Consider the following 12,598-nt stretch of genomic DNA (forward strand, 5'->3'; position numbering starts at 1 on the left):
CTGTAGGCGAGGGCCCCCCAAAATTGGTGTACCAACAGTACTAATGTACCTCAGAAAAATTGCCCATGCCCAACCAAGAGGGCAGGTGAAACCCATTAATCGCTTTGGTTAATGTGGCTTAATTGGTAACTAGGCCTGGAGGCAGCCGAGTTAAAATAAAAATTGGTTGAGGTGAAAGTTTCAACGCTTTAATGAGCATTGAAACGTATAAAAATTGTTTACAAAAATTATATGACTGAGCCTTGTGGGCCTAAGAAAAATTGCCCGTTCGGTGTGATTATGTGAGGTTTCAGGAGGAGGAGCAGGAGGGGGAGGAGGAATATTATACACAGATTGATGAAGCAAAAAGGTCCCCGTTTTCGATGGTGATAGAGAACGATGCTTCCATCCGCGGGTGCAGCCTATGTATTGCTTAGGTATCGCTGCTGTCCGCTGGTGAAGAAGAGAAGTCTGGGGAAATTCAGGCTTTGTTCATCTTGATGAGTGTAAGCCTGTCGGCACTGTTGGTTGACAGGTGGGTACGCTTATCCGTGATGATTCCCCCAGCCGCACTAAACACACTCTCTGACAAGACGCTAGCCGCAGGATAAGCAAGCACCTCCAGGGCATACAGCGCGAGTTCAGGCCACGTGTCCAGCTTCGACACCCAGTAGTTGTAGGGGGCAGAGGCGTCTCTGAGGACGGTCGTGCGATCGGCTACGTACTCCCGCACCATCCTTTTACAGTGCTCCCGCCAACTCAGCCTTGACTGGGGACCGGTGACACAGTCTTGCTGGGGAGCCAGAAAGCTGGCAAAGGCCTTGGATAATGGTCCCCTGCCTGCGCTGTACATGCTGCCTGATCTCTGCGCCTCCCCTGCTTCCTCGCCCTCGGAACTGCGCCTTCGGCCACTAGCGCTGTCGGATGGGAAGTTTACCATCAGTTTGTCCACCAGCGCCCTGTGGTATAGCATCATTCTCGAACCTCTTTCCTCTTCGGGAATGAGAGTGGAAAGGTTCTCCTTATACCGTGGGTCGAGCAGTGTGTACACCCAGTAATCCGTAGTGGCCAGAATGCGTGTAACGCGAGGGTCACGAGAAAGGCATCCTAACATGAAGTCACCCATGTGTGCCAGGGTACCTGTACGCAACACATGGCTGTCCTCACTAGGAAGATCACTTTCAGGATCCTCCTCCTCCTCCTCCACCTCCTCCTCCTCTGGCCATACACGCTGAAAGGATGACAGGCAAGCAGCATGTGTACCCTCAGCAGTGGGCCAAGCTGTCTCTTCCCCCTCCTCCTCATGCTCCTCCCCCTCCTCCTCCTCCTCAACGCGCTGAGATATAGACATGAGGGTGCTCTGACTATCCAGCGACATACTGTCTTCCCCCGCCTCCGTTTCCGAGTGCAAAGCGTCTGCCTTTATGCTTTGCAGGGAACTTCTCAAGAGGCATAGCAGAGGAATGGTGACGCTAATGATTGCAGCATCCCCGTTCAGCATCTGGGTAGAGTCCTCAAAGTTTCCAAGGACCTGGCAGATGTCTGCCAACCAGGCCCACTCTTCTGTAAATAATTGAGGAGGCTGACTCCCACTACGCCGCCCATGTTGGAGTTGGTATTCCGCAATAGCTCTACGCTGCTCATAGAGCCTGGCCAACATGTGGAGTGTAGAGTTCCACTGTGTGGGCACGTCGCACAGCAATCGGTGCACTGGCAGATGAAACCGATGTTGCAGGGTCCGCAGGGTGGCAGCGTCCGTCTTGGAGTTGCGGAAATGTGCGCTGACCCGGCGCACCTTTCCGAGCAGGTATGACAAGTGTGGGTAGCTTTTCAGAAAGCGCTGAACCACCAAATTAAAGACATGGGCCAGGCATGGCACGTGCGTGAGGCTGCCGAGCTGCAGAGTCTCCACCAGATTACGGCCGTTGTCACACACGACCATGCCCGGTTGGAGGCTCAGCGGCGCAAGCCAGCAGTCGGTCTGCTCTGTTAGACCCTGCAGCAGTTCGTGGGCTGTGTGCCTCTTCTCTCCTAAGCTGAGTAGTTTCAGCACGGCCTGCTGACGCTTGCCCACTGCTGTGCTGCCACGCCGCGCGACACCGACTGCTGGCGACGTGCTGCTGCTGACACATCTTGATTGCGAGACAGAGGTTGCGGAGGAGGAGGAGGGTGGTTTAGTGGAGGAAGCATACACCGCCGCAGATACCACCACCGAGCTGGGGCACGCAATTCGGGGGGTGGGTAGGACGTGAGCGGTCCCTGGCTCTGACTCTGTCCCAGCCTCCACTAAATTCACCCAATGTGCCGTCAGGGAGATATAGTGGCCCTGCCCGCCTGTGCTTGTCCACGTGTCTGTTGTTAAGTGGACCTTGGCAGTAACCGCGTTGGTGAGGGCACGTACAATGTTGCCGGAGACGTGGTCGTGCAGGGCTGGGACGGCACATCGGGAAAAGTAGTGGCAACTGGGAACCGAGTAGCGCGGGGCCGCCGCCGCCATCATGCTTTTGAAAGCCTCCGTTTCCACAAGCCTTTACGGCAGCATCTCCAGGCTGATCAATTTGGCTATGTGCACGTTTAACGCTTGAGCGTGCGGGTGCGTGGCGGCGTACTTGCGCTTGCACTCAAACAGTGGCGCTAGCGACGTCTGGACGCTGCGCTGAGAGACATTGCTGGATGGGGCCGAGGACAGCGGAGTTGAGGGTGTGGGTGCAGGCTAGAAGACGGTAGTGCCTGTGTTCTCAGAGGGGGGTTGGATCTCAGTGGCAGGTTGGGGCACAGGGGGAGAGGCAGTGGTGCAAACCGGAGGCGGTGAACGGCCTTCGTCCCACCTTGTGGGGTGCTTGGCCATTATATGCCTGCGCATGCTGGTGGTGGTGGCTCCCCAGCTGATCTTGACGCGACAAAGGTTGCACACCACTGTTCGTCGGTCGTCAGGCGTTTCTGTGAAAAACTGCCACACCGTAGAGCACCTTGACCTCTGCAGGGTGGCATGGCGCGAGGGGGCGCTTTGGGAAACAGTTGGTGGATTATTCGGTCTGGCCCTGCCTCTACCCCTGGCCACCGCACTGGCTCGGCCTGTGCCCACACCCTGACTTGGGCCTCCGCGTCCTCTCCCGCGTCCACGTCCTATAGGCCTACCCCTACCCCTCAGCATGGTGTATTACCAGTAGTGCAGAAACAGAACGCTGTAATTAAATGTGCCGCTTATTGGCCCGTGGTTGGAGGCTGACTTCGCTTACGGAACGCCAGGAAACAATTTTGCGCAAGCCTGCTGTAACACTTAGCTGGCTGCGTATGAATTAGGAGGACTACTACACCCAGCACAGACCCAGAACACTGAGGACAGTCACAGGCAGCCCAAATAGATTTTTTTCCCCAAATGTTTTTGCAAAGGCCCACTGCCTATATTCAATCAATATATCTCTTCTCTCTCTGCGTCACCGCTACTGGCCCTGGAGTATGTCAAATAACTGCAGACTGTTGCACTGTGGACTGGAATACAGCGGTGATTTAACAGCCAACACAGAGCCAGGAAATAATTTTGCGCAAGCCTGCTGTAACACTTAGCTGGCTGCGTATGAATTAGGAGGACTACTACACCCAGCACAGACCCAGAACACTGAGGACAGTCACAGGCAGCCCAAATAGATTTTTTTCCCCAAATGTTTTTGCAAAGGCCCACTGCCTATATTCAATAAATATGTCTTCTCTCTCTGCCTCACCACTACTGGCCCTGGAGTATGTCAAATAGCTGCAGAGTGTTGCACTGTGGACTGGAATACAGCGGTGATTTAACAGCCAACACAGAGCCAGGAAATAATTTTGTGCAAGCCTGCTGTAACACTTAGCTGGCTGCGTATGAATTAGGAGGACTACTACACCCAGCACAGACCCAGAACACTGAGGACAGTCACAGGCAGCCCAAATAGATTTTTTCCCCCAATGTTTTTGCAAAGGCCCACTGCCTATATTCAATCAATTTGTCTTCTGTCCCTGCCTCACAATATATGTGTTCTGTCCCTGCCTCACAATATATGTCTTCTGTCCCTGCCTCACCACTACTGGCCCTGCGCTATGTCTAATTACTGCTGGGCGCAATGCTCTGCACGGCCGATATACAAAAAAAAAAAAAATGTGCAACACTGCAAAAAGCAGCCTCCACAGTACTGCACACGGTTAGAAGTGGCCCTAAGAAGGACCGTTGGGGTTCTTGAAGCCTAAAATACTCCTAACGCTCTCCCTATAGCAGCTCCGGCACCAACAGCACTTTCCCTAAACTATGTCAGAACGCATCTGTGGCGAGCCGCGGGAGGGGCCGATTTTTATACTCGGGTGACACCTGATCTCGCCAGCCACTCACTGCAGGGGGGTGGTATAGGGCTTAAACGTCGCAGGGGGAAGTTGTAATGCCTTCCCTGTCTTTCTATTGGCCAGAAAAGCGCGCTAATGTCTCAGAGATGAAAGTGAAAGTAACTCGAACATCGCGTGGTACTCGTCACGAGTAACGAGCATCTCGAACACGCTAATACTCGAACGTGTATCAAGCTCGGACGAGTACGTTCGCTCATCTCTAGTTTTATTGGAAGGATTTGAAGAAAGCAGATTTTACAAGAGGAACACTACTGTGTCCAGAAACTTCGGATAGGATAGACTTGGTAGGTAGAATAGAGTTGAGCAGATTGAGGTTAGGCATAGACGCAGGTTGTTTAGAGAATGGGGAGCAAAGTAAGCAAGGACAAAGGCCATAGAGCTTGTGGTTTAGTTGCTGAAAGGGAGGGAGCAGAGTTTGCTGAACAATGGGAAAGGATCAGGAAAAGTTGCAGAAAGAAATGTTGGGTTATGGACAGATAAGCAGAAAGAAAGGTGTATTAGATTGCTAGGAGAAGGTATAATGTAGGAAAGACATTCAAAATGAGAATCATGAACAATGTAATGCCTTTGTGTTGATTACAGCCCCTCCCTATAATGGCGGCCGCACTTGCAATGTTTCTGCAGCAAGTGTGGTGAGCTCTGCCCCCACCCTGAAATTACTTCCCCCCATGTGCTCACTTTCAGGGTGTGTGATGTTACTTCCGGCCATTCCAGTCCGGGATAGGACTAAGCCCCGCCCCTTCCTCCTCCAGCAGCCATCTTGCCTCACCTGGGAAATTTGTAGCCCCGCCCCTTTCTGCCTCTGGTGGCCATTCTGCTGCACTTGGAAGGCCTATATTCCCCAATGCCACTGTATCCAGTGCTAACCTCATGATTGTCTGAAGTAAGGTTTTATTTGACCGGACTTTGTAAACTCCAAGATGTGGCCACTTTGGATGTGTGATAAGTTCAGGGAAACAAACCTTTGTGAAGATGCAGCTTGGGACATAGTAGATGACTAAGCGTGTTTATAGTGTATGGAAGATTGGAGTTGATGCATGGGGACAGAGGCCAGGGATCCATGACAGGGGACGCCTTCTCATGGTGTGTTCCCAGGGGCTCTGTTTTCCACTGCCTGCTTCTCCAATGGATGTTCAGACAGATGATGTTACGGAAGGCTCCTACAGATGGAATAATTTCCCTATAGTCACCCAGCAACCTTTTTCACGCAATGTGAAGAAGTAATTTTACTTTTTATGTGAGAAAGAGGGACTAAATTGCCCAGAGTAGGATGTTAATTCATCCGTATTCTTTAGTTTTTTCCTTAAGTCTTTTGTATATTCTAGTGTCAGTCTACACTGAAGCTATAATTATATTTCGACAGGAGAGTGAAAGTTAAACGCTGGACGTTCCCTGAAATACTATTACACTGGGTGACGTAAAATTTTACTTGTGTTGCGCCACCTTGTGTTAAAAAATGCTAACTGCGACCTGAAGAAAAAAAAAAAATTTTAAGGAGATTTTCGCTTAGACTTCGCCGCGTACAATGTCACCTTGACCTACAAAGTGCTTGTTTTTGTGCCTCTTGGTTTCCTTCTTCAACGTTGTACTAGTTTGAACGCGATTACTCTTTTTCCATTGAGTATTCTGGTTCAAAAGGGGGGAGGCATAGGTGATCTGGGTCATAGATGATCTAGGTGTTGTAGATCAGCTATTGGGTTTAAGAAAAAAATAAATAAATAAATGATTTTGTGCTATAAGATTCTGATCCATGTGAAATAGAATATCAACACGATTATTTAGTACTAATACAGTAAGAAACTACAGGTATGCAAACAGTTACCGGAATCTCTGTTGATAATGCATATGTTGAGCTTTTTGCAGATGGTACCAGGGTGAGGATTGATGACTCCACATCGGATATGCAGTGATCACACAACAAGATGTCCTAGAAGCAGAAGCTCTGCCTCCGCATGTCTCAGCACAAGAAGCGGAACTGAAGGCCCTCACTGAGGCGTGTAGAGTGGCGAGAGGTAAGACGGCAACCATTTACACTGACTCCTGGTATGCATTTGGCATAGCTCATGATTACGGCCCAATATGGAAGGCCAGACAGTTTTTACCTTAGCAGGACAACCAATTGAGAATGGTGCAGCGGTGCAGAGTCTCATGGAGGCCCTACTTCTATCTGACAAAGTTGAGAGTTCGCACCGATTCCTACACTGGAGAAGCGAGAGACGACACCCTCGCCAACAGCACAGCAAAAGCAGCGGCCGTCAAGCCGTGGAAGAAAGAAGAAAGATACTGACAGCATGAGTCAGTGGTAAAAACTTTGGACATTGACAAAATTTGGACTTTGATATGCTAAACACTTTTACAGTTACAAGCCAGCAAGGAAGGAAAGAATAAATGGACTAATATGGGAGCAGCAGAAACAGGACAGCGTGTGGTGAACAGTCAACAGCACTTGCCCACCACAGTTCCTGTATCCCATGATGGCCCAGCTGATGGACGGAAAGACCCACCTAGTAAAGCAGCAATGACGTCGACGTTTGAAAGAGGACGGGCGACTTCTGGGTTCTCTGTAGCTGCTGCATCATTTGTCCAGTTTAGCATGATCTATGCCATAGGTGAGTCAGGGCAGAAGTAAATTTGCCACATCATACTTGCCGGGACCACTCTACCCATTTCAGGGATTGCAAATTGACTACGTTCAGCTCCCACTTGTTGGGAAGTATGAATACGTGCTTGTTGTTGTTGTTGATGTCTTTGCAGGTTGGAGGCCGACCCTGTTACCAAGGCAAACAAGTAGGTAACCGCAAAGAAGTTCATGAACGAGGTAAACTGTGAATATGGGGTACCAGAAGTGATTCAGAGTCAGACAGAGGTATAAACTTCGCAGGTGAATGTAACATGTCATGTCTGCTCTGGGTGTATCCCAGGCCTTTTACATACTCTACCACCTTTAGAGTAGTGGAAAGGTGGAGAGACGTAGTGGCACGCTAAAAAGTAAGATACTTAAAAATGACTCCACTCTGAAAAGACTGTCATTCAATAGCCCTATTCAGTGTTAGATATGAACCCAGGGGGGATCATGCATTATCTCCCTACGAGATTGTTTGGGCTAGCCCCAAGGCTAGGTTGCTACTATCCTCAGTAGTTACAATTACAATCTGATGTGTTGACTAAGTATGTGATTTCCGTTGTTAAAGCACTAATCAAAGCCTATGCACAGGTGTTCTCTTCCAGACTCAGAGGCAGACACTGGGACACATACCTTGCAGCCTGGAGATTGGGTGTGCATCAAGAAGTTCCTCAGGAAACACCCTCTTGAGCCCCGATTTGATGGCCCCTACCAGGTGCTTCTGACTACTGCCACAGCTGTGAAACTAGCTGAAAGACTTACATGGATCCATGCTTCATACTGTAAGAAAGCTTCAGATCCGGGAGACCAGTCTTAGTTGTGCCAAGGACATTATTCTGGTTAGGGCTAGTGAGAGAGGAGGGTGGCAACTGGAATCCTTAGTCGGAAGAATATGAGGGTATGGTTACCTTCTGGTATAACTCGTCCAATGCACAAGTAGCCGCATATTCCTTCGACTATTGTACTGTGGTCCCGTGTCTAGGCGCAAGATCTCACCGCAGGCCAGTTTAAGCCCAGTCCGGCTGGTTATATGACTTATATACCCGGGGAATACAATATGTTTGCGCCACTGATAACGTCTGGGGAGAAGACTGCCGTTATTGGGGATTAGTGGGATGGAACGCAGGAACAGACTAGTCCTATAAACTGCGAAGTGCCTTAAATAAGAAAGATAAGAGCGGGAAATCCCTAATTAGTCGTATAACCCTCCTTGAGAATAATAAGGACAGCAGGTATTGGAAGGCTGAACTTAGTATGTTGCTTGGTTTTAATGCGGTTTTTACACTAACCATGGGAGATCCTAGCCCGGGGGATGGGGGGACTTACAGTCTGGGGACATATCGGGGGACGGGAGGACAGATCCCTTAGGGAAGTTCAAAATAAGGGGTATGGTAGATGCACCCAAATGGAAGCCTTCACTTAGTCCCGTGCCCATAATTAACCCCCTCCGCCGTAAGATAAAGACCTTGACGAACATGATGATCATAGCCGACCCTACCTTTTAGGACACCTTGACAGTAGTGACTGGCTACTCTGACCAGACTCTCTGGTTGGAGTTGATGAGGTACAATGCTTACAGGAGCAACAAGTCTAACTGTTGCGTGTGCGGTAGTGCCTGACTACACTCGGGGATGGTCCCCCTAAATCTCCCGGTAGATGCTGAAGAGTGGTTTCTTAGTCTCTTCACAAACATTTCCGCTAATTACACTGTCCGTGAGAAGTGGAAGAAGGAATACTCTATAACTACTTAAGTGTTTTGCACCGGAGAGAGTATTACTGACTACCTTGGAAACTACACCTGCCAGGCAAATAGGCAGGGTGGAGGGAGATTTTTGGGGAACTCACTAACGGGTATTGCTCCTCCTACGGTACGATAGGAGGGGAATGGATGCAGAATCAGGTCCAGTCCTTAGGAGACGTTTACTGGCTTTGTGGAGACATGAGGTAGAGGACCCGCCTGGAGGGTAATTGGACAGGGGAGTGTGCCTTAGTAAAGCCCTTATGCTCCTCCACATCCTGTCAGACAGCATTGAGGATAATGAGGTTACCCCCAATAGTTACTTTATCTCGATCCAACTCTGCTGTGTTCTGTAGTTATCCTGTCATGTTGGTCTATCCTTGTTTTCCGCATAGGTACGGCGGTTCCTTCCAGTCTTGTCACTAGGTAGTGTAGGGTCAGTGTCGGCGGCCTGGACGTGTCCACCTTTGGGGCTATCTCCAGGAGGGACATTGGTGTGGGTGAAGATCAGGGAGTCCCACGCCGTGCGTACCTGTGCACACTACTAGTATTGTAACATTATACTAGAGCGAGAAGAGAGACTCCTGGTGGTAGTTTTGATCTACACGTGTACATTGACGTCATAGGGTAGCCAAGGGGGGTACCTGACGAGTTGTAAAATTAGAGACCAAGTTAAAACTAGATTCGAGTCCATTTTCCTGATCATTATGGTAAATAAAATGTTGACTGGATTAATTATGTTTATTATAATTAGCAGAGGTTTATAAATTATACTAGAGACGTCTTATAGGGACTAGTCGACCAATAGGACCTACCTCGACTATGACTTTTCAAAATAGAATGGCCTTAGATATGATTTTAGCTAAAAAAGGGGAGTGTGTGTAAGATGATAGGGGAGACTTGTTGTACCTACATACCAGACAGCACGTGACCCGCGGGTAAAGACGCAGTTGCCATTAAAGAAGCTGACCGCACTAACTAAAAAGAGCTAACCTTTGGGACCTGTACTTTCCATAGATGAGCAGGTGGTAAAGGATCCTGGCACAGATGGGCGTCGCTGTTGTATGTGAACTGATTATCTTTTTTGTTCTAGTCTGCTGTGTTATCCCCTGTGTCAGAGAGACCTGTGAAACTGATGCTGGAAAAGCCGCTCCCACAATGAGTTTGCAGGATGCACCCCCAGAAGGAGTGGACAAGTCCTACACCCCATTGAAGACCCTAAATCGAACCTTCAACGCGCTCCGATTATAGGCTCACACGCAGAGAACTGTGAAAATTTGACGGGAAGAGTTAGAGGATAGACATTTTAAGGGGGAATTGCGATAGACATGATGATTAGTCAGTGTAAAATGCCTATTGATTTGTACTAAACTAGATGTATTACGCAGCTGTAGTGACTTTAACTCTTAGAGGCTAATGACTGCATAATTTCATTATAGTAATTGCTGGACAATGGCATGGTGAAAAGATGTGTGTTTTGTGACTTCAACCTAATGTGGAACTCTGCTGCATAAGGAAAGAGTTAAATCACAGTGTTATATGTTATTGCTTGTGTTTTCCCAGTCCTTCCCCATCCCCCACACAGAATCTTCTTCAACAAATAGATACTTACTTTCAGTTTCAGTTTTGGCCACATGTTGTTAAGACAAAGGCTCCTATTTGAGAGAGGTGGGGAGAGGGGGAGGCGGGAAATTCTATATAACCCAGCGAATAAGAATATATATATGTTACTGATGTAATCTGTTGAACGCCCATAAAGGGCAGGTGTTATGTCTTGTAATAAAAGAGGCTGTTTGGACGTTCCTGCCCAGAGAGCCATTTTGGATATGAGACTGATAACTTGTGTCTGATCTGGTCGATGATGTGTGCACACTATACAATTTGGAAGCTACAGAATACCCCGAAACCTGCTAGAGAAAACCATATTCCAGCTCAACAGTACTGCAGTAAAAACACTTCGTTAAGTGCTTTTACTGCATCTATTATTGGAAAATGTGTCAACATTGCACAAGAAAACCCAGATTTTAGGAGTGTCCTTCTTACCTTAGTCTCGAAGTAGATGTACCCGGCTTGGAGTGGACAATGGTTGAAGACTGCAAGTGAAGAAATGCCTGGGTCACACAAGTTGCAAGCAGATTGTCTTCATCCGCTGACCTTTCCTTGCACTAGTGAAAAAGCAACTTTGTATAAAGTAGTAAAAAAATGCAATCTCAGATTCAAGCCTTCAAGCTTTCTGATACATGATGATGGCATAGAGCCTCTTTTAAAGGTTTTGAGAAAAGGACAGAATGTGGAACTTTGAAACATACTCACCATCCAACAGGATTTTGGCCTTCTTTCAAGCGGATCGTCCATCGCTTCCAACAGTCAAAATGCGACTCTTTTTGGCCTGCAAGAGAAAAAGATAAGATCATGTCAGTAAAGACATAGAGAGATAAGGGCATTATAGAAATCTATTGAAATCAAAGTATGAAATATAGATACATTGTATACTTACTTTGGCTTAGTGTTCACAAATGATGAATGCAGGCCTCAAATGTTCTTCAAGTAGCTTGCTATTGTACTCAAGCTTGATGGAAGGTCCAAAATGTCTTCTAATATCCAAAGGTGGAAGATGCTCCTCCGAAAGACACAGCAGAACCCTTCCATGGCTCCACAAAAGTGCAGCAACCATGTCATGGTTCATGCGATACGCACATAGTAAACGCCCAAAGCTTCGTGCATGCACAACATTTCACAGTACTGCAGTAAAAACACTTCGTCAAGTGCTTTTACTGCATCTATTATTGCAAAATGTGTCAACATTGCACAAGAAAACCCAGATTTTAAGAGTGTCCTTCTTACCTTAGTCTCGAAGTAAATGTACCCGGCTTGGAGTGGACAATGGTTAAAGACTGCAGGTGAAGAAATGCCTGGGTCACGCAAGTTGCAAGCAGATTGTCTTCCTCCCCTGACCTTTCCTTGCACTAGTGAAAAAGCAACTTTGTATAAAGTACTAAAAAAATGCAATCTCAGATTCAAGCCTTCCAGCTTTCTGATACATGGTGATTGCATAGAGTCTCTTTTAAACGTTTTGGAAAAATGACAGAATGTGGAACTTTGAAACATACTCACCATCCAACAGGATTTTGGCCGTCTTTCAAGCGGATCGTCCATCGCTTCCAAGAGTCAAAATGCGACTTTTTTTGGCCTGCAAGAGAAAAACATAAGATCATGTCAGTATAAAGACATAGGAAGATAAGGGCATTATAGGAATCTATTGAAATCAAAGTATTTAATATAGATACATTGTATACTTACTTTGGCTTAGTGTTCACAAATGATGAATGCAGGCCTCAAATGTTCTTCAAGTAGCTTGCTATTGTACTCAAGCTTGATGGAAGGTCCAAAATGTCTTCTAATATCCAAAGGTGGAAGATGCTCCTCCGAAAGACACAGCAGAACCCCTCCATGGCTCCACAAAAGTGCAGCAACCATGTCATGGTTCATGCGATGTGCAAGTAGTAAACGCCCAAACCTGCGTGCATGCACAACATTTCACAGTACTGCAGTAAAAACACTTCGTCAAGTGCTTTTACTGCATCCATTAGTGCAAAATGTGTCAACATTGCACAAGAAAACCCAGAATTTAAAAGTGTCCTTCTTACCTTAGTCTCGAAGTAGATGTACCCGGCTTGGAGTGGACAATGGTTGAAGACTGCAGGTGAAGAAATGCCTGGGTCACGCAAGTTGCAAGCAGATTGTCTTCCTCCGCTGACCTTTCCTTGCACTAGTGAAAAAGCAACTTTGTATAAAGTAGTAAAAAAATGCAATCCTAGATTCAAGCCTTCCAGCTTTCTGATACATGATGATTGCATAGAGTCTCTTTTAAAGGTTTTGGAAAAATG

Source organism: Eleutherodactylus coqui, chromosome 8, assembly GCF_035609145.1.
Source record: "Eleutherodactylus coqui strain aEleCoq1 chromosome 8, aEleCoq1.hap1, whole genome shotgun sequence".
NCBI classification, from domain to species: Eukaryota; Metazoa; Chordata; class Amphibia; order Anura; family Eleutherodactylidae; genus Eleutherodactylus; species Eleutherodactylus coqui.